Source organism: Pungitius pungitius, chromosome 15 (genome assembly GCF_949316345.1).
Source record: "Pungitius pungitius chromosome 15, fPunPun2.1, whole genome shotgun sequence".
In the NCBI taxonomy this organism is placed as follows: Eukaryota; Metazoa; Chordata; class Actinopteri; order Perciformes; family Gasterosteidae; genus Pungitius; species Pungitius pungitius.
In genome coordinates, this window is record NC_084914.1 from 5559647 (window position 1) to 5583645 (window position 23999).

Consider the following 23999-nt stretch of genomic DNA (forward strand, 5'->3'; position numbering starts at 1 on the left):
GACAGCAAACAGTTTTATCATTAAATGTTCATTCCTTTTCCATATATACATATATATATATACACACACAATATGTTTTTCTTATATAGCTCAATGACCAGAAAAAACTAAACATTCTCCTTTCCTAATATGCTGACAGACATAAAAGCCTAGATTTTTTTTAGAAAAAAAAACACACAGGCTTCCATTTGCAAGTGCAAACAAGCCAGTGGAATCCAATCAATACACATCATTAGCTCCACGAGGGAGATCCGGTCCACGGGGACTCTCTTAAAATCTCTTAAATTCGGAACATTTCCAGTTAACTCTACTGCAAAGCTTTTCTTCTTGGTTGGAGGCGAAAAGGAGTCCGCACCATAATTTCCAAATACAAAGCACAGATGACATCGGCTTTCAGCAGGCACAGCACTGCTGTTAGGTTGAAAATAATCAGGTCGGACAAGGAACTACAGAAACATGCTGTGACCTTTCAAGTCGGGGGGGGGGGGGGGCTGTGTATACATTTACAAGATGCAAGGGGACAGTGGGAAAAAAAGAAAATTCCCATCCCAGAATTCGGAGTGTGACTAATGGATGGTGAAAGAGCCGGTCAGTAACCTGAACTCTGGAATAATCTTCCACAAGTCTCCGTGGCCACTTTTGGGGGAGCAGTTTGACAAGGGAGGGGGAGATGGGGACGGGGCACCACCTGCACACCCGGAGAGCCCGGTCTGCGCTGGCACCGCCATTTGTTACGCTCCGGATTCCCACTAGTCCAGAGCCGGGCTGGCTGGGAAATCCATCTCCCGGTGTCAGGTTTGTGAAGCCGCCGCCGCCGCCGCGCAACGACCACCGCCGTGCGCGGAGCCCTCACCTGAGGTGCAGGACGGGCCCCCAGCTCGACGCCAATCCCTATAAAATAAGGTTATCTCCACAGCAAGGCTATGACATTTAAACATTGTTAATGTCGGTAGACAAGTGAGCATTTCAAAGTTAAACACATCTTTTTTTTTTATAGCATTGCCGATTGGATCTTTCTGGATAAAACGAGAAGATTAATCCACCGTGAAAGTAATTGTTGGTGGCTGACCTTACATTAACACGGGCCAAACAAACTTTAGTGGGCAACCGTGTTCTCTTACAATTAGTCGATAAAGACTCTCGATGAGAGGAACGTCCCAACCAGCTTCAGCTTTATGGAGATCGGACTTCACGGAGGCTTCAATGGGTTCAGAGAGGTCAGAGGGGAGGGTCAACCGAGCTGTCCTCGAAGGCCTCCCCTTTTTTCCCGACGCGGCTCTCCGTATCAATAATCCAGACTGACGTGCACAAGACAGTCTGAAGGAGAGCGAGTCGGTTCGAGTCGCCGCAGCTCTCGCCGTGAAGTAAACAAATGAGAAGCGACAGACGTGATATAGTCCATAGATCCCCGCCAAGAGGACGCGGCCTTCTCTCTCGCTTCAACCCATCCCCCAGGATTTTATACACAGAATGCTTCAGACATTGGCGAGACGAAAGGAGCACCCAAAACATGTAAAAAATAGTTTGGAGTTAAATCGAAGGCTCTTTGAAAATCGTGGAGGAAAAAAAAAAAAAGATAAGAGCATCAAGTGACAGTGATTGTGCGGCGCAAACGGCCATGAAATACAAATGTGATCCAGGAACACATCTGGGATCAGCTGCAGCGAGAACGTGAACTAGTGGGATGTCTGTCAGGAGTGCAAACAGACCTAAAAGAGCCAAGAAATGGTATTAGCTGCAACAAAATGGCTCCCGGTGGGGAATTATAACAGAAGCCTGGGAAAGATGGAGGCATGTGGTACAAATGCATCCAACGGAGTTAAAAAATGTCATGAATAATTCTGACAGAATAGCAAAAACACATTAAGAATGTTGATGTCGTTACATTCAACGTGTTGTGAACTAGGCGAGGTGTCTAGGTGATTAGTAACAGGTTCGTGTTGGGGAAAGACTTCAAATATCTTTGAAAACACACATTTATGCAGTGAGAATATAGCGCGTATACAAATACCGTAGTATACAAATGTATTATTTATTTATTGGCTCAGTTCAAAGACATTTATATAGGATTTGTTCCCTGCAGCTGATATTCAAACATTATTCCTTCTGGTCCCGGCAGCTTTCCCTTTCTCTAAATTGCCGTCAATCATTCAACAAAAGGTGCAAACAGCAACATTCATTCGAAATGATGTTTGATCCCCACACAGTATGGATTGACATGGAGCATCCAATTAAGGTACCAGTCCTATGGACAGCTTTAGGGATTCAAGTTCAATTAGGAGGCAAGAATTAAAGAATTAAAGGCTTAACTTAGATCAGCTGTCAGTCAGTCTGACTGTTAATTGACTTGGTTTTTATTTGAAAGAAGAAAAAAATCCCCAAGCCAAAACACTAATGCAGTAGTCTGAATGAAGGAAGAGAAAAAGCAGCTCATATGATGCATTCTACAGCTTTGCTCTAAAGCTCCCAATTAGTTGAGACATTTTTCTTCTTTTCGCCACAGGGGGGCTGATGGGGCAGATTCTGTTGGACGCGCCAGGAGAAGGACGCAGCGTAGAAGGCCGACTCTGGAGTCGACGTCCCGCGCCCCATCTTATGTAGAGACATCAAATGCAACCAACAGCAGAGCTAAACACGATCACAAGAGCACCCCAAACAAACTCCTCACAGTAAGATGTTCGACGGCGGCCCGAGATAGAGATGTTCATCAGCCCGTTGCTGAGACAAACCCATTTGATGGATTAAACAGTCAAATACAAAAACAATATGCTTGAACTGCTGTCCTGGCTGTTAAGGGGGAGATCAAAGTGTGGCCCGAGGGTCTGGTAAGCACGAGGCGCACGATTGGTTCAGCGCAGCTCCCCGAAAAGAACAAATGCTGGACCAAGGAGATACGACGACATCAGACGCGCGCGCTGCATTCCCAGAGGCCTGTTCTCTCCTGCCTGCCCTGCACCAAAGGAGGCGGGCGCAGCCATTCGCTCAGAAAGCACTTCACATCTAACAATATGCATAAGCCCCCATTTGGTAATGTGCCATTTAAGTGAAGACGGTTCAAAATGGGAAAAAAAAAAAAAAAAAAAAAAAAATCTATTCAGGGTTTGTTTGTTTTTTTAGATTCTCCCTGTGTATTCTCATCCAACTGTGAAATATGTGACACATTCCAGAAGAACTAGAATTGAGGAATCAATTGGCAATTATGGCCTCATGTATCATAATGTAAAGGTATTCTTTATGTTTGGGAGAAATTTGGGATTTCAGCCAAGCAGATCAGACATCCCATACGGACTTAATAAATACAGAGGTGTGTGGCACTGACTGTGCTGCCGGAGGACTTTTCTAAGTGACACATACTATATTTGCTTGCTGATGGATTGCCTGTCGGCCTGAACTAGTGCGCAAACATTAAAAGGAGACGTGCTGGAGAGAAGTGCTGATTAAATGTTTTTTTCCAGGGACATCATAAACCCACGGCATTTCAGCAACAGTATCAATTTCGATTTTCTTTTTTCTTTTCCTGCTGTAGATTCAAACTTCCTAAATGAATTAGGTCTAGGCGTGTTTATTTCTTCTTCCCGTCTCTTAAAGTCCCAGAATATACTCAAATTGAAGCTTCAGCCTTCCAGCCTAAAAGCCGTGGAAGCCTCTTGTCTGCTTCAGTGCTTTGCAAAGTGCCTCTTGCACACGCAAGCCCATCCCTGAAATGTTCGGGAACATTTACAACATGGGGTCATGTGTAATGGGAGCACGGATCAATATTCAGGGAAATACATACCGCCTATTGGCCAATCACAACCTAGTAACATTAAAGGGGGGAAATGTTTAAATGGAAGCGGTGACATTGCAGGGAAAAGCTCTGAAGGAATTACATCTGGCAAAAGACCTTCACAAAAATAATACCCCACATCTGGAGCCGTGTAGGCATCCCTAAGTGTTGCATTACCCCAATTTAATGGACTCTCCCATGCGGCAACTCGCCGTGCCGCGTGCCAAAACAGGGGACAAGACGGAATGTGGTGCAAGCGATGATATCGAAAAGCACTGGTGCTGCTCCAAAGGTTACCCAGAGTCATTTGTCCGCATCGTTTTGTGAACGAGTTGTAATAGGACCTACCAGAAAGGATTCTGGCTGAAAATGTACAAACCACATGGGATTTATGTTTTCAAACAACAACAACAACAACAAGCTCTAGACCCGCTGGTCACATGGAGCACAGCATCCAGGACGCAACCTGGATCGTACGGCAGCAAAGAACTGGTTGCTATGGGAGAACCAACAAACAATGACAATGATGAACGATGAGACGCTTCACTCATAAGCCCCCTCCCCCCCCTTCACTCTTACAGACGGCGTCTCAAAGCGCCTTAAGTGCAGCCAAAGGGAAACATTATAAACAGCTTAGCTTCCCAACATGGCGCTTGTTACTGTTGTTAATTTCCAGTCCAACAATTAGTCGTCCTCACAGTTAGCAGTTGCACTTACAATGGAGTCCAGACAAGAGGTTTTTCAGGATGTGGGGACGTCCTGTAACGCCGGCTCAGGGCCTGATAATTGGTGCAGTGTACTTGAAACGCCAAATAATTCCATCTCATCTAATCTAATCCAAATCCTGACAGTAATGCACAAGGATGCGTCTGAGGAAAATGGAACCCAGCACTGCATTTCTGCCGTGGAGGGGACGCATTACCACAATTTCCTTGTGCAAAGTGTGACCAATCAATTTGACTTCCTCCTGAAAAAACAACACGGCGAGTGGAGAAAATCAGCATCTGTTATGTCTGTTATGACCTTTGTTGCATCTACGGACCAGTCACAGACACACGATATCCTGCAATGCTCCGCTTTGGGGGAGCCGTGAAGAACACAGGAAGAAAATGGAGGAAACTGCGAGAAATAGATGGATACGGAGGCTTAAGTTGCCACGTTTCTCACGCTGGGAATCGGAAACAGCCAGATGCTGTCTGTCAGTGACGGCCAGAGATTAGACTGCGCTATTTTTCTAATGAAGAGGGCAAAAGGTCGGGGCAGGGAGGTAAGTGGAGCAAGACTGTCCACATGGCAAACAGTTATTCCATAGTTCATGCAAACTCAAGCCAACAGTGCCATTTGAGATGTTCACATTTGCTTCAACTGGCCATGCCCACATTAACGACTCTTTTCATGTCTTACCCAGTTCATCATAGCCTGGAGGTCCATCCATTGGGGGCCGCAGTACTCATTTATACACGGCAGGCAGAGTAATAAAACGTGAAGGAACATGGCTGCGGACACTTTTCAAGGGATGCCATCACAAATGGTTCCCAATTGGGATTTTTTTTAAAGCTTCAAGCCACGTTGGAAAGTCTGTTTCAGACCTGAAGTCCCTCTGAACACATAACTGTCATAACCATATTCTAAAGCCTGGATGGCTGCTTTACGATATTGTATCATAGCGGCTTTCTGTTAGCGAGGTGCACAACTCAGTTTGAAGCTACAATCTTTTTTGTCGGGAGACAACTAAAGACACACCTTTGTGTGTTGTGTTCTTTTTTGTCATCACCAGAAGGGTCAATACCACACGCTACTTTACTCTGGGTTATGCCAGAGTATCAGTATTTCTGTCACATTAAAAACTCTCATTGGCCACCAAGATTTTAAAGAAATCGGCACACGTTTAAAACAATTTGTTTTTGAAATCCTGGACGAATTACAGTATGCTCTGCTCAGGTTGCCAAAGATCAAACTCATCTCCAGCACCCATTAGTCTGGCCAAGAGACAGATGCACTTTGCCCTTCCTGTGGCCACGTTCCATTTGATGCGCTGCTGCAACGCGAACCGAGGCAACACAGGTTGGGATGGAAAGCTGAGTGGAGCCAGAGGAAAGGGTTAAGCAGCTCTGATTGTAATAACCTGGCCCTTCTACACAAAAACACATGATTGAATTTCTGTTCCTCCGCAGGCCGTGCATATTTTCATAAAGTGCAGCTCAAGCAAGGAGGGAAAGAAAAAAAAAAAAAAACTGGTGACAATTTCGAGGCCTTATTTCAATTAATCTATAAATAGCATCCAAAGAAAGCTTCTTTCTTTTTTTCTTCTTCGTAGAACTTGTAAAGCCTCACTTCTTCAGGTACTGGAAGTTAAACGCGGTACTTGTGGCGTAACATTCATTCATTACAACGTCTGCACAATGGCTCATGCAATAACCATAGTAGCACCTGTGATTGATGGCTTTGTTAAGAGGAATAGTTACACGCCATTAAACGGGTGTAATAGTGCATGGCAGTCATCTCAATAACCCGGAACAAAGCAATTACCCGGTCATTAGAAAATGGAATAGACTAATACAACCAGGTGCTCACGAATCTGAGTGACGTGCCTCAAGATGGGCCTGTGATGATCTTTTAAAAAAAAAAAAAAAAACAAATTGTTATTTGTGTGCACTGACAGTGTGGAACTCTGGATATTTTCCCGGATGTGGAACTACGTTTGCATGCTATTTCACGTCTCGTACCCTGCCTCAGATGCTCCTCTGGTCGCCTTCTGAAGGCTCATCTCGCCCGGGATTACACGCAGCTGTGCCTTGATAATAAGTCGAGGATACCCGTTGACAGGGAGAGCGTCTCTCACTCCGCGTCCCGCGACCCGATGACCCACAGCCATTGAGCACGGCGGCGACCGAGAGAACCGAAAATTCAAATGAGAGACGGGGAGACACAGACACTCTGCTGTGGGGAGAACGCGGTATGCAAACAGGGTGAGACAAACACACACACACACACACACACATATATATATATACACAGACATACACACACACACACACACAGCATCACTCAATCATTCTGCTTCCAGGGCCGATCCATCTATAGCTCGTTGCCTGGGATCCAATCACCATTCCCAACAGGGCCAATATGAAAGAATGGCAGACAGGCTGTGAAGAAGAAGACCGCTCTCTCGCCGTAGATTAATGACACACATTGTCGTGGTGAGTCCTCCCACATCGGGGACGAACGTAGCGTCCGGCACTTGAAAATATGCCTTACTCCGACCTTACTCCTGTGCGCATTGTGTATTCGTTGACTAAAAATGCATGAGTTTGCCGAGACGGTATTTTTGCCATTTAACCACAAGAAGCCCATCAGGAGCTGCAGTGGACTTTGTACCCAGCGGATAACCGTCATTTTCTTGCGTTTAATGCTGTAAAACGTTCTCCAACATCAATGAAGGAACAGCTTGAGGAGGGCGAATTAGAGCAAAGAGACCAGAAAGGAAGCTTTAGAAAGGGAAAACTTTTTGATTGTCAAGTGGGGGATTAAACGTTGAGTTTTCAGCTGACTAGCAGTTGTTCCATCTTTGTAGTCATTAACTTCTTCCCGATTGCTTAAGGGAAGTAAGCTCCGTGTTCAGACTCATGCAGTTGTCTGATTTAAAACAAGAGAAAAATAAATGCGTTCTTCATTAGGGACGCCGCCGACTGTCATCTGGATTCAGTAAGAAATGTGGAGTGTAAATCTGCACAAACACTTTCTAGTCGGGTACGATTGATAAAGCTAAAGGACGAGAGATAACGTCAGCTGACGACAGCAGGCTGACATACAGAGGTTGTATTAAGTTACATCACGATGTGTTTGCGAGGAACATAAATAATAGTGATTTATACGAAATGTTTTCACATCTAATATGAAATCGATATTAAGAGAGGGACCTGGTTCCCTTCTTAACACTAGCTAAGCTACACACAATATACGTATGATACCATATCTAAAACTACTAATGCCTAAATAGTATTTCATACTAATAGAATTTCATTTTGTGACATTAACAGTATAAAAAGGAAAACATTGCAAATTTCCCAATCTATTTTTATGTCGAGTTGTCCATACATCTGTTGATTTCATGAATCTTTCAGTCTGCCTGAATTTGACATTTGGTTAAGTTTGATTAATAAATAAACGGGGCTATTTGCAGGCTTAAAATAGCTTAAAAGGAAGGCCCTCATTTGGCCGAATGCAAGAGTCTCAAAATAAAAGTAAAAAATGGAAAGAACATTTTTAGTGGCATTCTATAGATTAACAGCTCTAATGACGAAGACTTTTCCATCTGTCCTGACCAACAAGATAAATCGTTTCCTGAATTATTATGCTGGGTTATACTTTATATAGTGCGTAGTCATTTCCCCCAAAGTGAGAACCTTTAGGGGAAGTCTTCGGGGAAATCTCTGTGTTCTTTTAACTGAATAATTTAAAATATATTATTTTCAACAACTCCATGATAGTAATTGCCCCCCCTTCTGCACATTTAGTATTCATGATAAGGATTCATCATTAATAGATATAAGCCTTTCTGTAAATGTAACCGGCAGGGACATGAAACGCGGCAGAGGACGGTTATTCACGAGGCGATTTAGCCTCCACATCCGTTTGGCCGCTCCATTACCGGGACGTGATGTGGGAGTGGGAGATCGATGCCATGCCAACATGTCGTCTCGGTGCTGCTGGCCTTGGTGACAATATGGCCATTTAGTTGGTGCCTCTGACCATTCTTCCTAAAATGTCAGCGGGACACTGTGTATTGTCTACACGGCGTTGCCTGGTGGCTGCACAGCAACACACACATCAAGCAGCCCCTTTTCTGCATGTCAAAGTTGCTAAATGACATGTCGCATCTGCTCCAAGTGCCGCTCTGACTCATTGTGAGGCGGCATCCGGTGTGGCCAACACAACATATTTCAATATCTGTATTTAAGTCCAATATGAAGAAAAAAAAAGACCAAGAAACTAATTAAACTAACATAAAGATACATAAGAACTGTATTTTGTGTGTGCCCTGTGCTCCTTGTTCTTTCTCAATTGTACACCCTGCTCCTACAAGTAATAAGATATTACAAGTCTGCTTTGTGAAAGGCGAGATTTATACGAATATCTACTCAAAACTTTTAAGAAAAAGGAACACCGACCGTACTGAATCCACTCTGTTTATAACAGTCATTGTGTCAAACTTTAATGCACCAAGGCAAAAACTACAAAGCAGCTGCAAAGGAAAAACACCTATATTTTCATCTCATCAACACAGTTATATTATCATTTCATTGATAGCCGAGCCAGGAACCCTACAAACCTTTTATGCAATCAGCATTGCTGTTAATATAGAATCACAGATCCTACCATTCATAAGACTAATTATTTATTAAGCTTAAGGAATAATTATACGCTTCAAATGGGTTTTTCTTTTTTACTTAAAAAGTAGGTCAGTGAGGAAAAGCTTTGATTACAGAACAATAATGAAAAAGATAGTAGTTAATAATGAATATAATTCAAACCAAAAGGGAAGAAAACATTATTTTAGTGAGTGATAGACCAATAGGATTATTTCATTTTCTCATATGTGAGAAAGGTGACGGGTTAAACAGACATCTGCTTCCAAAGATAAATATAGCCCTTTTAAATATATACATGGGAAGTAGATGAGTAAAGATAATTAGTCTCTTTGACTTGGACAAGGGGGGGGGTTTTGAAATTACAATTGTGTGTGAATTCTCAAAGAATATTTCTGCAGAATTTTGTAGGCTAAATCAAACAAAATGTTTTGGTCTATTCGAGAAAAAACATGTTTTTCATTAGATTTCAAATGATACTCTCATGCATAAACATTTTAGCCAGTGCACAATAAAATCAAATTGTTAAAGCATGCATGGGCTATGAGGACGAATGGATCCAACGTCCCATCTCAAGAAAAAAAGAGGAATGAGTGAACAGGGCAGAGAGGCAAAGATAACAGACTTATGTTTGGGAAAATATTAGAGCAAAAGCTTCTTTTTCCTTTCATAGCAACTGGCCTCGAGCGACAGGACGACTGTTATTGCCAAACCCTGCCAGTGGTTCCAATCCTCATTATGAAGATAAATGACACATACAGACACTGCTCTGTACTGCATCCCATGGAAAACAAATGCTATTTACTTCAGCCCGCCTGCCTTGACTGACACAAGCAATAAAACCCTCATCCTGCTGGCTGCTCATTGACATGTGCCAGAGGATCCGGTCCTACAGGCGAGGCTCTCACTGCTCCGCCTGCGACGCCATCAGACACAAACGCCGCCGCGGCGGCGGGCGGGCGGGCCCGCTAAACGCCTCAGTCCTATGGCAGCTGCCCCGTTGCTCTCGCTGATGCGAGGAAGGACGTGCTCACGTTGGAGCAGGGGAGAAGCGCCTCGGGACCGACGCCCGCCGAGCTGCGGCCCCCCCGTGGAACTATTTAAGATCGGGCCTCTCCCGTCGCTTAATTATGGAGGGAACGTATTGCACGGAGGAGGAAAAGTTAAATTGCACAGCTTTCGGGCCTCTCATTTGGATACGGGCGATTGGTCTGCTACTCGTCAGACTTTAAATCATTTGTATTCAGTCGTATCTGGATTCTTCTTGAGGACTTTTGAATTACGCCACACCGATAAAATCACAGTCGGCTCTGATTTGGTACAAAGATTATTGTTACTGTAGTCGTACTCTTGATGAATATACATTAATAATCACTGCTGACTTTTTTTTTTGTCTAAAGACTATTTCACTATTTTCCATTTGACAAGCACTGCCATTTCTCACATGTAGCTAAGGCCGATTCATCTTCCCGATTGTCCACCTAATGTTCTTCATTTCCTTTCAAGTTCCACAGAAAGCCAATGTGTGGGAAACATGCAGCAGGCTAATCAATACCAAATGCTCTGCTGGATGACGTGAAATTTGGCTGACAGCAGCAGCGGTTTGCCCGAGCACCAGGTGTTGGAGTTTCCCAAGAGTGCGTGGACGCACCGCATACCAAAAGTGTCAGCCTGTTGAATGAAACCACGTACAGCTGGTCCCGAGCCGCTACACAGCACTCATTCACAATGCGCTGAAAGATTTAAAAAATATATATATAACACCCGTGTGGTCTTTGAACGGGGGGGGCACTGTGCACTCACAGAAACAGTATATTCGCTTCTGCACATCCCAACAACAACAAAAACACATTAAGTGTTTCTCCCGTCTCGGAAATTGCTCAATATGTAGGAAAAAAAACAAAATGTCCAATTCAACAGTTTCGGCATCGAACATTGTTTTTAATTATTACCTGCTGAAATTCTATTATTGGAAAAATAATGGGCTTGTAATTACATTTTCCAATTTTCTCTGTGGGTAATTTGTCAGTCGTGCACCTCAAAAGATGTGGATGTCCAACGCGTCTCTGAGATCTCGTCCGTAGACGCCGCGGACGGACGCGCGTTACAGCTCGCTCAATTTACACAAAGTGTGATGTCATCTCACGACTTGTCACCAAGACACTTCACATCTCGGTGACGGTCGCACTTGCTGGCGATATTTAGATTGTCACGTATCCAAAGCAACACGTGTCACATTCATCAACCCAGATGGACGGGCACATTATTGACAAATATTTACTTTGACTTAAAAGTCCTGCAGATGAAAGCCTGAGGGAGCAAAATAATTGGCAAGACATCACAGGCAAATGGTGGGGGGGAGAAAGAAAAATCAACCCATTGATCTGACAAACCCAATTAAGTTATCAATGCATATTAAATGGGGGGGGGGGTTTAAAATAAACACAAACGTTTGTGTCGTCTCCATTTTGTTTGAGCAAGGTCAATCACCGCTGCGTGTCCCTTTCAAGCGTCAGAAAAGAGCAACTGCTCGTCTGCTACCTCCACGGGTCAGGCTGTCTCTAATCAATAGCTCCATCGAGCTCTCGGAGAGTAAACTCATTGGAATGCTTCAGAGGCGTCTGGGACGAAGTACACACAGTCCTTGACCGGGCTTCTTAAGATGTAAATGAGCCTCCGTATAATGGGACAAGTCAGCAATGAATATGTAGACGACCACAAATTATTCTCGCCTCCACCGTAAATCTTAATTTTTTTCTCCGTTCGTTGGCGCCCCAAACGACTCAAGATCACCGATTCCCGACCAAGACCCCGGGGAGCCTCCTCGTATGACCCCCCCCCCCCCCCGCGGCGAGGCCCCGCCTCTACGACCTCGTTCTCTGTTTGGCCTCGGTGATCTGATCCCAAGAAGACAGCAGCAAACATAGCAGTGGTAGATCCATCGGAGTCCAGACGACAACTTCCTGTTTGGTCAGAGACCATCTCCATGACCCACCCTCCATTTCCCATCCTGTGTTTGCCACCGCGAGCTCACGCTCTCCATCGCAATTGAATTCAGACGAGACGGAAAAGGAGGTTTTAGGTTAGGGTCCCGTGGTGGTCCAAAGGACGTGTTTAGACTTTCCTCTCCAGGGCTTCACCCAGTCATTGAGGTTAGAGATGCTCAAACTCAATGTGGACTCTGGAGCTGCAATAATATATATATATATATATATATATATATATATATATGCTGATTAATGAACTACTTTTCTGTTGACCACAGAGCAGCTCTGCAGGCTGTTGTTATTCAAAAATAACCCCTAATCAACAGTTACTCTTTAAACGACCGTTTACAGTGTTTGCTCCTTTCTAAGATTCTATAGATACCAAAACTCCATTAAAATGTTCTTTGTTACTTCCTGCCTCGTTGGACTCGACTTTGATGCCTGTTTGTTTTTTGCTTCCTCATAAAGCAAGAGATGAAGTCTGCCAGCAGGCTTTACTTTGGTCAAATATTAATAACATAATGGCACAAATGTTTAAAAAGACACTAAACAAGTCTCTGGTTTTGGCCCTACAAGGTTTCAGCCTTACCTCCCTCACTGAGTTTTTCCATTTATTTAGACATGGTCACTGAAAACACAATTCTAGCCACATTATAATAAGCGATTGTCACTGAATGAATGCCCTTTTCATATGGCACCTTGTTTGGCCTTATCTACAAAGCACCATAATCAAGGGCATAAAGAAGGACCATCAAAGTAGCCAAGGTGAGGCACAGTAAGCTGGAGAAAAGGTTAAAAGTGATCAAAATCGGTATCTGAATGAAATAGGAGACAAACACAAAATCCCGGATGGAAAGGATCATCCAATTATTATTATCGCATTGTCCTGCACAAATCACAAGGCTAGCCTTCGCTGTGTTCCGTCCACTTGCATTGAATTGACAGCAGCAGTATTAACCGGGCCCTGGGAGGACTCTTAGTGGCCCCAAATCACACAAGGCGAGTTCGCCTGGAACTCGGCACAGAAAGCCAGCAAAGGAGAGAAAAACAAGCTGAGCGACCGGGAGCCGAGTGAGTCAGAGTCAAGCTGCCAGAAAGCAAGATAAACATCCGTCTGACACGCAGACGTTCAAATAATCCACCTGAAAGTTTAGAAAATTTAGAAACATTGGCATCCGGCTCGCAGAAGGTGATTTTCTGACGAGTGGGGAGAGAGTGAGGGAGGGGTAGGGGGGGGGGGGGGTTTAGAAGATGGATGACAGCTTGGACAGACACCATGCGGAGACCTGTGAGACATGCACGCTTTACGTGTCACTCACTAAATCCCCAAGCAACTGCCGCTGATCCTCCAGAGAGTTCCAGGGACTCCTCTGGAGGGAGGCGCAGGCTCCCACTCCGCCTTCCGCTCGGCGGCGTTACGCAGCGCCGGCGAGGCGGGGCCGGGGATTTCTAATGGGGCGGCCTGCGACTACAAGCAGGTGATGTTGGCCAAAACATCCCCCGTCAGTTTGCATTTCCAGACGCTTCACGAGGTAAGTCTAATCCGGTTTGTGCAACATCTGCGGTCAAGACTTCTCCGCCCCCCCCCCTCTCCCCCTCTCCCCGGTTCTGCCTCGGCCCCCGCTATTCGGATGAGCAGAGGCAAAGCACCGTCCCAGGAAAGGACATGTCAGATTTGAAGACACACACACACACACACACACACACACTCCCTATGACTAATATAATGCTCTAAAATAGTAATCCGCCTTGCCTTAATAATGAGACGTACGCCTGCTTGTGCGTGAAGCCATCTCTATGTCATGCAGGGGCACCCACGAGGGAATCGGACTTAAAGGACTTATGGAGGTATTGCATATTCACAGCCATCTGAGGGTCTCACTGAAGTGTGTGTGTGTGGGGGAGGGGGGTTGACAATTGAAAGCCTCGGATAAATCTGCGCCTTCTCAAGTGACTTAAGCTTTTCCAAACATTTTCAGTTCGCTCCGTCAATTAATTGTGTCAAATATTGTCAGCAACATTACCTGGTTGAAAGTAGACATTCAGGAGTGCTGGAGGCTCTGGAGGCTCAGAAGTGGACGTAAAGCTTATTAGGGAGGAAGACACACAAAGCTATCAGAAGCTTTTCTTAAGTCTCAACCAACCACAAGGGCTTAACCGCACGATTTCTTACTTTCAGAGAAAACGCTTCTATCTACAGATTCAAGATTAAAAGAAACAATTTCAGGAGGCAATTTATATTTCTCCAACAGCGGTTCCTACTTACGCCGTGGATAAGGTTTATATCTATATATTGGCTCGACAAAGAAAGATATAGGTGGGAAAACTGCTTATCCCTGTGCTTGACATATCAGGAACAATAGGCTACTTTCTTTAACTCATAACGTTTTTTTTTCTCTAAAAACATGTCCGGAGTAAAATTAAACTGAAAGAAACATAGATAGCGAGCACTGAAGCGAGGAGGCGTGAGTACACATGTAGGTGATGCCGGAGGGGGGGGGGGGGGGATTCGTACCTGAAAGAGAGCTTTCGTACTCAGCGCTTCTCGGCCTATAAATCAGCGCCCTGGTCCAACTGGCCGAGAGCATTTTCAAACCCATTTGCAGGAGATAATGCCAGCCATTCCTCCCGGCCCCCAGGGACAGCAGAGCCAGCCCCATGAATCATTGCCCCTTTTATCCAAGCTGCAGCCAGGATCTCACCATGCTCCGTCCATGGGGGTTCTCTACACTCTTCAGGTTTTTTTTTTTTTTGGGGGGGGGGGGGGGGGGGGGGACCAAAGCATTCCAACACAAGCCATGTCATGAAGTTATGAAGCATAGCGGCGCCGTGCTGAAAGTGGGTGGGACAAGAGGAGGAAGAGGACTTCTTCAATGGGTTGAGAAGAAGATTCATCGGCACAAATTGGCTTATTCAACATTTGAAGGTTTCGCCGTGTAGTTTAACCATTAACGAACAAGACATCTCATGACCTAGTTTCATAGTCTGTTTACAAGTAAAACTAAAACGTCATCTGTATGTATCCGTCACATTTCATCGTAAGAAAGGCTTTTTATTAGAAATAAGCATGTTTTATATGAATATTATAGTAATGGCCAAGAGAATTTTTGAACCCTTAAATATTTCTGTTCATATCCAAAAAATGCAATATAGTTAATTTGTCACTATTGCCATGGTTTGAAGCTTATTGGTTTGGTTTAAATAATACTAATCTGTACTTTTCTAAATGCAAACGTAGCGACACATTTCTGGATCACAGTGGTCTGTCGATGGGGAATTGTGAAACGTTCTTTCATCAAACCTCCCTTGGACAGGCTTTCCACCTCCTTCTTATCCACGGAACTTGAAATGGATCAAAACTCGGATCAATTTAAATCCAAGTCTCTGAATTTAATCAGCCATGTAGTTATGGATGATCAAGCATCATCCTGCGGGTTTTCTGCCCTTTTTACGGCACTTTTATTTGAATGTGTATTTAATATTTATATTTGTGTCCTGTGATATGGCAAAAGGAATATGTACGGCACTGTTTTTATAATAATACAATTCCGTCTAGCAATAAACATGGTGAAACAGCTGAAGCTGTAAATGATGTGATATGTGGTGTCTGAGATTTTTCTGCTTGTATATCTGTCCCTATGAATACAAACATAAACCTATTTATTTATATAAAGCATCTACCACACCCATGGTTGTGCAGCAGTGCAACATAACCTGTGGACCTCGTTGAAATGGAAAGCAGCCTTTTATCTAGTGTCCATGAACAGGAATAAATTCAGTTTATTACAGATAGAGGCAAATTAGTTCCCCCCCCCCCCACCTAAACCCTTCTGTAACCTCCTGCTGGGATATTACATTACTTTCTGACTGCAGTTAGGGGAAGTCCGTGACGGTGTTTAACCTTCAAGCATCCTTTCTGGGCGTCTGATGTGTTAATGTGTGTCTACGTATTTGGTCATGTACTATTACAACCTATATTTATGTGGGGAAAGGTCCCTACTGGTCATTACAATCGCTGCACGGATATTAAATTAAAAAGGAGAGGTCAGTGATTCCTTCATTTACTTGTGCACACTTTCCCCACCATTTAAATCTGCATCACTTGTGAACAGCACAGTCCTTTAACGATATGTGATGGACTGCAGCCGGACCACGAGAGCGCGCACAGTAAATTATTTACAATGAGTGGCCTCATACTGAGGGCTTACGCCTTGCTCAGCCCTTAATTCACTTAAGTCACTAAATGACTGCGCTGCATGGCTTTATCCGAGTCACTCGTCTTCACTTCAGAGTTGCAGTCATCTCCGACGCCAGCAGGGAAGGCTCACGGGTCAAGACAACGTTTTGACAGCGCGGTGAAATGTTGCAACTGGAGGCGCCGTCGATGCAGCTTTCATTAAGATTGAAAAGAAGAAGTAAATAGTAAAAGGGATGTTAACAAGAGGGAGGAAATCTTCAAAATGGTGTCAGCCGTTTGTTCAGGTGTGCCCCCTTTATTTTCTCCGTTGCCTGGGTTGTGAGCTGTGGTGTGACACGGCGACACACTGTCAACACTGATGGTCTATGATGTCATCAAGGCTCCGTCAGGAGGACACGCTGGTAGCCCTCCGCAGACCGGGAGCTGTCATCTCCGACCCCCCCCCCCCAAAAAATCCTTTCCATCTGCCGTATCAGCGGGGCGGGTGCACTTTCCCGCCGTTCGCGGTTGTGCTTTCACACGTCCAGCGAGTGGCAGAGAAGGTTCCTGTGTCAAAGTCCACAATCACACATGGTCAGCGAACAGCTTTTTTTATCCTGTAGGCAAAAAAATAACAAAATGCTTTCAGTCCGTCTTGACATGATTGCCATTAACTCGGCCTTTGAAAAGTGTGATGGTCTCAGCTGCCAGTAACAAAACATCTTTATCAATCCATTAGCTAAAAGCAACCTCGTGGAGCAGCCTGACAAACTGTCTTCATACTGATCATTTCTTTTTTTTTTTTGGAAGTCAGCACAATTTCTGCACCTGAAAGTGAACACATAATGTCGGCGTGTCCATGTGCTCGTATAACAGTATTCTCGCCAACGTCGGTAATGGCTTGGACACACAATGATTTAAAAAAAACACACGGGGAAAAGCTATAATGTGCTCATATCCAATAAAAGGAGCACCAGCTAAACATGAATGCTTCATGACAATCAAATGCCAAACATGACTTATGCAACAGTGTCACGGTCTGTTAAGTACCAACAACAGAATAATCAAGTGAATGCAAGAACACGTGGAATCACTTTCCACTCAATGTTTAACCAGCACAAAGAAGATGGTGGCTCGGAGGTGGATTTTTTAGGACGTAATAAGCCAGGTCAACGAGTCGTGTGCACACATGAGCGCTTTGCTCAATGGTCGGCGGGGACGGTGACCTCCTCCTAAACCCTTGGTCCCTGCCCGTCCGGACGGAAAACCCCCCCACGCCGTTCAGCGGGTGAATTCTTCACTACCACCTTCACTTTCTGTGCCGCATGCCATTTAAGTCGAGCCCGATAAAACGGCAGGATGTTTGACCTTCACGTAAGCATCTGCATCAATCCCAGGCACGGGCGCCCCGCGTGCGCGCGTTCTAATCAGATGAGAACCTGAAAAGGACGGGTTGACAGTTTGACAATGACCAGCAGAATGAACGACGCCGGCCCCGGCGAGCCGTCGCTCCATTTGTCTGCATCGAGCGATTCGTCTGAGATGAGCGAGTGCGTCATCGGCGCACTTCTGCTGACTGGGCACGGCCCCCGAGGCGCCCGCAGCGCTCCGACGCGCCCGCCGCTTGTACCCGTCACCTCCTCGGTACATTTACCAATACACGAGAGGTGATAAAACTGTCTCCAGTGCGGTAACCCAAGATGAGCATCCGTGCGGGATCCATGTCGAGGTCTGGAGCGGAAGGTGTAATAACCACACGAGTGGCGACTGTAGGGCAAAGAGCCATTTGGGCTCTAATGATTCATAAAATTCACAGTTGGATTTGATGTATTGCATGCCGCCGTTTCATACATCTCCACCGCTGCGGCAATAATGACAACGAGTGTCATGTTTCTATTTACTGTGGCTCTCGACTATCTGAAAGGATAAAAAAAAAAAAAAAGTGTGAAATTTAAGAGCACACAAAGAAGAGCTTTGGGTCCATTTTTCGAGTGGTTGACACAGAACAATAGCCGTGCTTTACAATACAATGAAAAGGGCTACATGTGGTGTCCAAACGAGGGACATCACTTGAGCTGAATAAGGCCACGGCATTGTTGGTCACACGTCGAGTGGACGACACGGTCGACCGTTTCATTCCTCCCATGGGTCGGGTCGAGCTGCATTTAGTGACACTAAATGGTGCAATACCCAAAGATATAGATCTCCTCATCGGTCATCATCAGTCAACACGGACCATTGGTGCCGTTCACATGTGTCCGTTGCTGGTTTTGTGTGAACAATAAATTATTACACAGAAAAGCAGCAAATAAAAAAATTAAAACCCCAGCCGTGTTTCTGCTTAATAACGAATCGATTAAGGGGCTAATTATTCCAGACCCACAATGTTTTCCTCTCATCACAAAAACAGCAAGGCTCTGCAGATACTGCGACACGCGCTGTACCGTGTTGCCTTGATGAAGAACGTTTTTCACACAGTACCAGCAGGCTTGTCAGGAGTAAGCTATAAACTCATTAAACACGCACACCTGTAAATATACCGTGTGTGTGGACCAAAAGAATCAGTTATTTTCACGCGGTCACGGACGTGAAGAAAAGTTTGCCCAGCACACAGTTTGAAGAAATAAATCTATTTTCGCGTTTCTTGTGAAATGAAATCACCTGCTTGCTCTTGAAGGTCAGCGCAGGGATGAGCAGGTATCTTTACACGGTTAAAACACTGCACGCCATCCACTCGTAGGTGCTTGGTGGTTAACTCTCAATCGGATGGCGTGTGTGGGGAGGATGCAGGGTCACCTGTGACCATCTGAGATCACAGGGAGCGCAAATTAACAGCGACAGCTTCCCCGGCTCGCACAGGACGAAGCTCCACAGCCTCGCTTCAAGGTAAAGGTCATTTCTCGCGGCGGAAAGTATCTCAACTAGCGATGGAAATAAACTGAGGACTCAAAACCTTGACCTACTTCCTATATTTGATTTGGACCGTGAGCTTGCAGGAACGTATCCAATTCAATGAAGCTAATTTGAAATGATGGTGCAGCTCACATGACGCCTGTGGTCATGCTAATGGTGGAATCTTCCCACAGTGAAGATGTCCCTAAGAATATGAATGAGTGGTAGCATTAATGACTGCACCTGAGCTTCTTATCAATGAAGCCTTTACGCAACTATGCTTGAAGGAAAGTTTTTACTGTTCATCTGCTGCAGCAAATGTTGAGCTTAAGTCATTCAAAGAGGCAGCAGCACACAGACATCCAACAGGAATCAAGTGTCACCATCTTTCTATCCTTAGTTTTTACCCTTCCTTTCCAGCGGCACATGGACATTTTAATGAGTTGTGGGTTTTTTTTTTTTTAAGGCTTAGATGGTGAAAATGTAATTAAGCCCGCTTGGCTCATTTAAGCAATGCCCACCTTCTAACATGTGTTAATGCAGAACAAGTGCAGATAAGTCATAAGGCCTCGACACAGCAAATTGCCTGAGCCCCATTTTCACAGAATTTGGGACTGTACTTCTGATTCACACATAATCCCAAGCAGAAGGACCCCCTGTATTTAGGGGGGTCCTTCTGATGAAATGAAAAACAGGACAGATTAACGTTCGACCTTGTCATCCATATCCACCACTTCCCTCGGCTGCACTAACATACTTTGTAGAAAAGACAACAAATCACACAGGGAATAGATAAAAATAGATAGCGGGGGCTGTTTTTAGGCCGCGCGTCTGTTTCCACTTTCCCCGTGGCAGGGGCGCCCTGTAAAACATTGGTGTAAATGGTTTATAATGCCACCAGTGGACTCTGAAATGGGAGACCTGGTTTCAATCAGCTGCCAAATTGCTCCAACATTACCCTTGCAGACAGAGTAGTAAATCACTCTTTGCCTTTATGGCGCTGACGTTAAAGGAACAAGCATTGTTCAAAACCCACCGAGCGTGCCGGCTAAGAGCGACCTGTCCCTGCGTGGAGATTGGGATGCTAAGCAGGACAACCGGGCGCCATTCGTGCTTCGTCCTTCAGGCCCCCGGAGAACGCAACGCTCCCTGAGAAAACTTTACGTGCCTGTAACATGTCAAAGTGACCCATCACGGGCGATTTGAAGCGGTTTTAAAAAAAAAAAAAGAAGAGTTTTTTGGTCCCTCTGTGCCAACGCCCCGACGGGGGAGGCCAAGTGAGGCATCTCAGAGCCCATAAAGTGGAGAAATGCCGACTCCGCCCACCACAGACCAACACACTTTGGGCAAGAAACCTCTCATTAGAACTGCGGCGCCCTGAAATTACCAAGATGTCAGCCATATGAAAAGCTCGAGAAAGCGTCAGTCGGCAGAGCGGTTGTGCCGAGTGGTTTTCCAGCGTGTGGCCACAGAGGAGACGTTTTTTTTCTTCTTCTTCTTTTCTTTCGCAGGGCCACTCGGCCCCCGGCCCCTTGCAGGGAGCACCTGCGTACGGGGAGGAGAAGGTGGATGCTCTGGCTTCTAGCCCCGTTGTTCGAAATGCAACATTGGTTCACAAAAGGATTTATAGCACTTATTGTAAGTCGCTTTGGATAAAAGCATCAGCTAAATCACATGTAATATTAAAAAAACAACTGAAACTAAGATGTTATGGTTGATTGACGTCCATTTGAAGTGTAGTCAGTTAAAAAAAAAAAAAAAAAAAAAAACATTGGGTCTGCATTTCACCTATATTTCTGTTCTTTTAGTCATTAGTCAAACCACAACATCAGCAAATGACGTCACCAGCTACAGGCCGAGGTTATTTTCATTCAGAGACACTGAACAAAAAGTCCCAAAAGATACTGAATGAAATGTTCACTCTGCTAGCAGGAAACAAAAGAAGAAAGCACCGTGGTGATCCATAGGGGGGGGACCCACTAATCTCTACGGAGTAATGAAGATTAGGTCAAATCATTTGTGTCTCCTCATGAATGAATTTTCGCTTTGAAGGCTTTTTATTAGCTCCTGTGGGAATGTGCCAGGGTTCACCACATAAAACAGCAATGATGGCAGAACACGTTGACATATTTTACAGATAATACCCAAAAGTTAATTGATTGTACAACGACTTTTACAGGCCGCAAAAAAGACAGAACAGGACAAATAGATCAGGACAAACATCCAGCAAAGACACCCTCCGTCTTCTCGACAACATGATGGAATAAAACAGCAATGCCTCAGCAGCTTGGAGCCTAACTGCAATGTCAGCACGGGTTTACATGATAAAATACCCAGTGTAACGAAAGGTAACCGTGGAGCCTCCCCCCACACACAATGCCAGAAAGAGTCACTTATGTAATGAAAGAATTTACAGTGAGACTCCACTCCAAGGAATTCTTCCGTGTCGATGGACCAGCCCACATGCCCGACTGAGGCCTCCGCCGCGCACGCCACAGCCTCAGCTATCCAATTACCCAGAATCCAATGGAGAAATACACCGTGTCACTGTCTTTCAGGAAGGCAGAGGCTGAAGGTTACACACCCAAAAGCGTCGGCAGCGGGCCTCCGATTCACTCGCAGAAAGCCTTCTGATGCAATTCCAAGAAACTAACCCACCCTGCATCATCCTGTTACAGTTTGGCTCACAGTGGGGTCTCTTCATTGTGCCTGTGACAGCTCTAAAGCGGATTGACGCATCGATAAAGGCCGGCCGCGAGGCCACTCCGGCACGTCCCTCTGGCTTCTGATTTTTTTTGCACGTAAACAAAACAATGCTGCAAGGCCGATGCAACGATGCCGAGCACCTTTCCGTCTCCATCCAGCAACCAACACTCCCTCTTTTTCTGATCTGTGCAAGACCTGTCACACACACACACACACACACACACACACACACACAAATGATGAGGTTTCACAATAATGGGTGACTGCCTAAATGTAGCCTCTGCTTTTTGCCTCAGACCGCAAGGAGAGAAGATTCACGCCATCAAAGCTCTCTCTCCACAACAGTGCTGCAGCAATGGTGCTTTTAAAGGGCAGATGAATGACACATTACAGGAGGGGTGGGAGAAAGGGGTGGGGGGGATTTAAGGGCAGATCACCACAGCAGAACTCAGATACCTTGTCTCTGGTGATGACAAAAGAAAGGAAGAGCAAAGATGTCATCTGACGGAGGCGCTCGGGCGATGCGGACTGACATCATGGTCACGCACTCGTGCACGCGCAACACATGAAGAAAGGGAGGGATTTTGGGGGGGTGAATGGCATAAGAAACATTAAATTTCACACCATCGCTCGTCCACAGCTTTTTCTGCTTGAAGCCTTCGCCTTTGAAAAATAACGGTGAAAAGTGCACAGTTTATGCTCAACTCTGCGCACGTTTTGCGCTGTCGCAAAAAAATCTAATACAAAAAAAAATAAGTGATAGAGACGAAAAGTACGCTGTTGCTTCTTTCCGCACCGAATTCACCTTCATTTTTGTGCATATTCGGCAAACGGATATTTTCATTCGAGCAGCCCAATTATTATTGGCTTCGACAGAAAGTTGTTTTGTAGCTTTACGGTCGGGGTTAACAGAAATAAATATGAAAATTAAAAAAAAAACCTGTGTGCGTGGCTGTGTGACGTTAGCCCAAAACCCGACGCCAGCAGACCGAGCCGTGAACGTTACACCTTCCACCCAAAAAAAAAAAAAAGAAGCATTTTCAAAGTAATACCAGTTCACAAAACACGCCAAACAAACAAAAAAAAAAACAGCCATGCAAATCCCCCCCCCCCTTCAACAACAGAAAAGAATCACGGCTAAGTTTCGCCGAAGGACGTGTGAAGTCCAGCCCGGAGATTTGGGAAGAGGAGAAAGATAGCGGCGCACTTACTGAAGCTCCTCTTTGTCGCCGCCGTGGGCATTTCTCTCCGGCTCCGAGACCCGCGCGCTTCCTCCTCCCGTCTCCAGCTCCGCGAGCACGCCAAACAAATCCACTGCGCGCACCGAACCGCCGCAGAACACGAGGGTTAGCGCCAGCCCGGAGCAAATAAGTCAACGAAGAGGTGTTGGTATGGTGGTGTTGGGGAGGGGGGGGGGGGATACGAGTCCAGACGAACACGAGGTCCCTGGTGGGAGACCGGGTCTATCCGTGGCCGCTCTCGTTCCTCGCGCTGCGAGCCGGTTCACGTCAGCCTCTCGCTCCTAGTGTCGAAATGAGCCGTGGAAGGTGTGGGGTTTTTTTCTTCCTTCCTTCCTTTCTTTACGTCTCTTCCTTCGCAGTCACGCTTCTCTGTGCGTCCGTGCCGGTCGGTCAGCGGAGTTCTTCGGCTTCGCTCGGCTACACTCGCCGCCGTGTCCACTCCAACACACTCCTGCCTGCGTGCGTGCGTGCGCGCGCTCCCCGCCCCTCAGCTTTCGTAAAATGTGCACGAGACGTGACGGGGGTTCGTACCTGTCGTGTTTATTTCTCGGTGCACGCTAAGCCCCCCGCAAAAAAAAAAAGAGAGACGATGACCACGCAAGTAGAGAGGAGTGAGAAGAGGCAAAGATCTTTAGACACGAGGCCGGGTAGATGAAGACATGAGACACGTTGGTCTCTTTAAAAAATAGATGAATTAAACTATTGAAGATTGGGGAGGGGGAGGTCCCAAGGCCCCCAATTTGGGAGCCAGTACAAAATGTCATGAATCATCACTGAGAATAGAACATGTATAAATACTGCCCTATTATCCCCGTTTTCTTTTGAGCAAATACAATGCACCCACAGCCCGCACCCCTCTCT

At 45.5% G+C, this 23999-nt stretch overlaps 1 protein-coding gene across 1 annotated transcript in view; it reads right to left on the minus strand.

The window, feature by feature from the left end:
- The window catches only part of LOC119209392 (receptor-type tyrosine-protein phosphatase F), a 133578-nt gene extending 109949 nt beyond the window's left edge, over nucleotides 1–23629 (minus strand). Inside the window, exon 1 of the mRNA XM_062557561.1 lies at nucleotides 23109–23629. The gene's annotated coding sequence lies outside the window, so the exon portion shown is untranslated. The remainder of the gene's footprint in view (nucleotides 1–23108) is intronic.
- Between the last annotated feature and the right edge of the window lie 370 nt (nucleotides 23630–23999).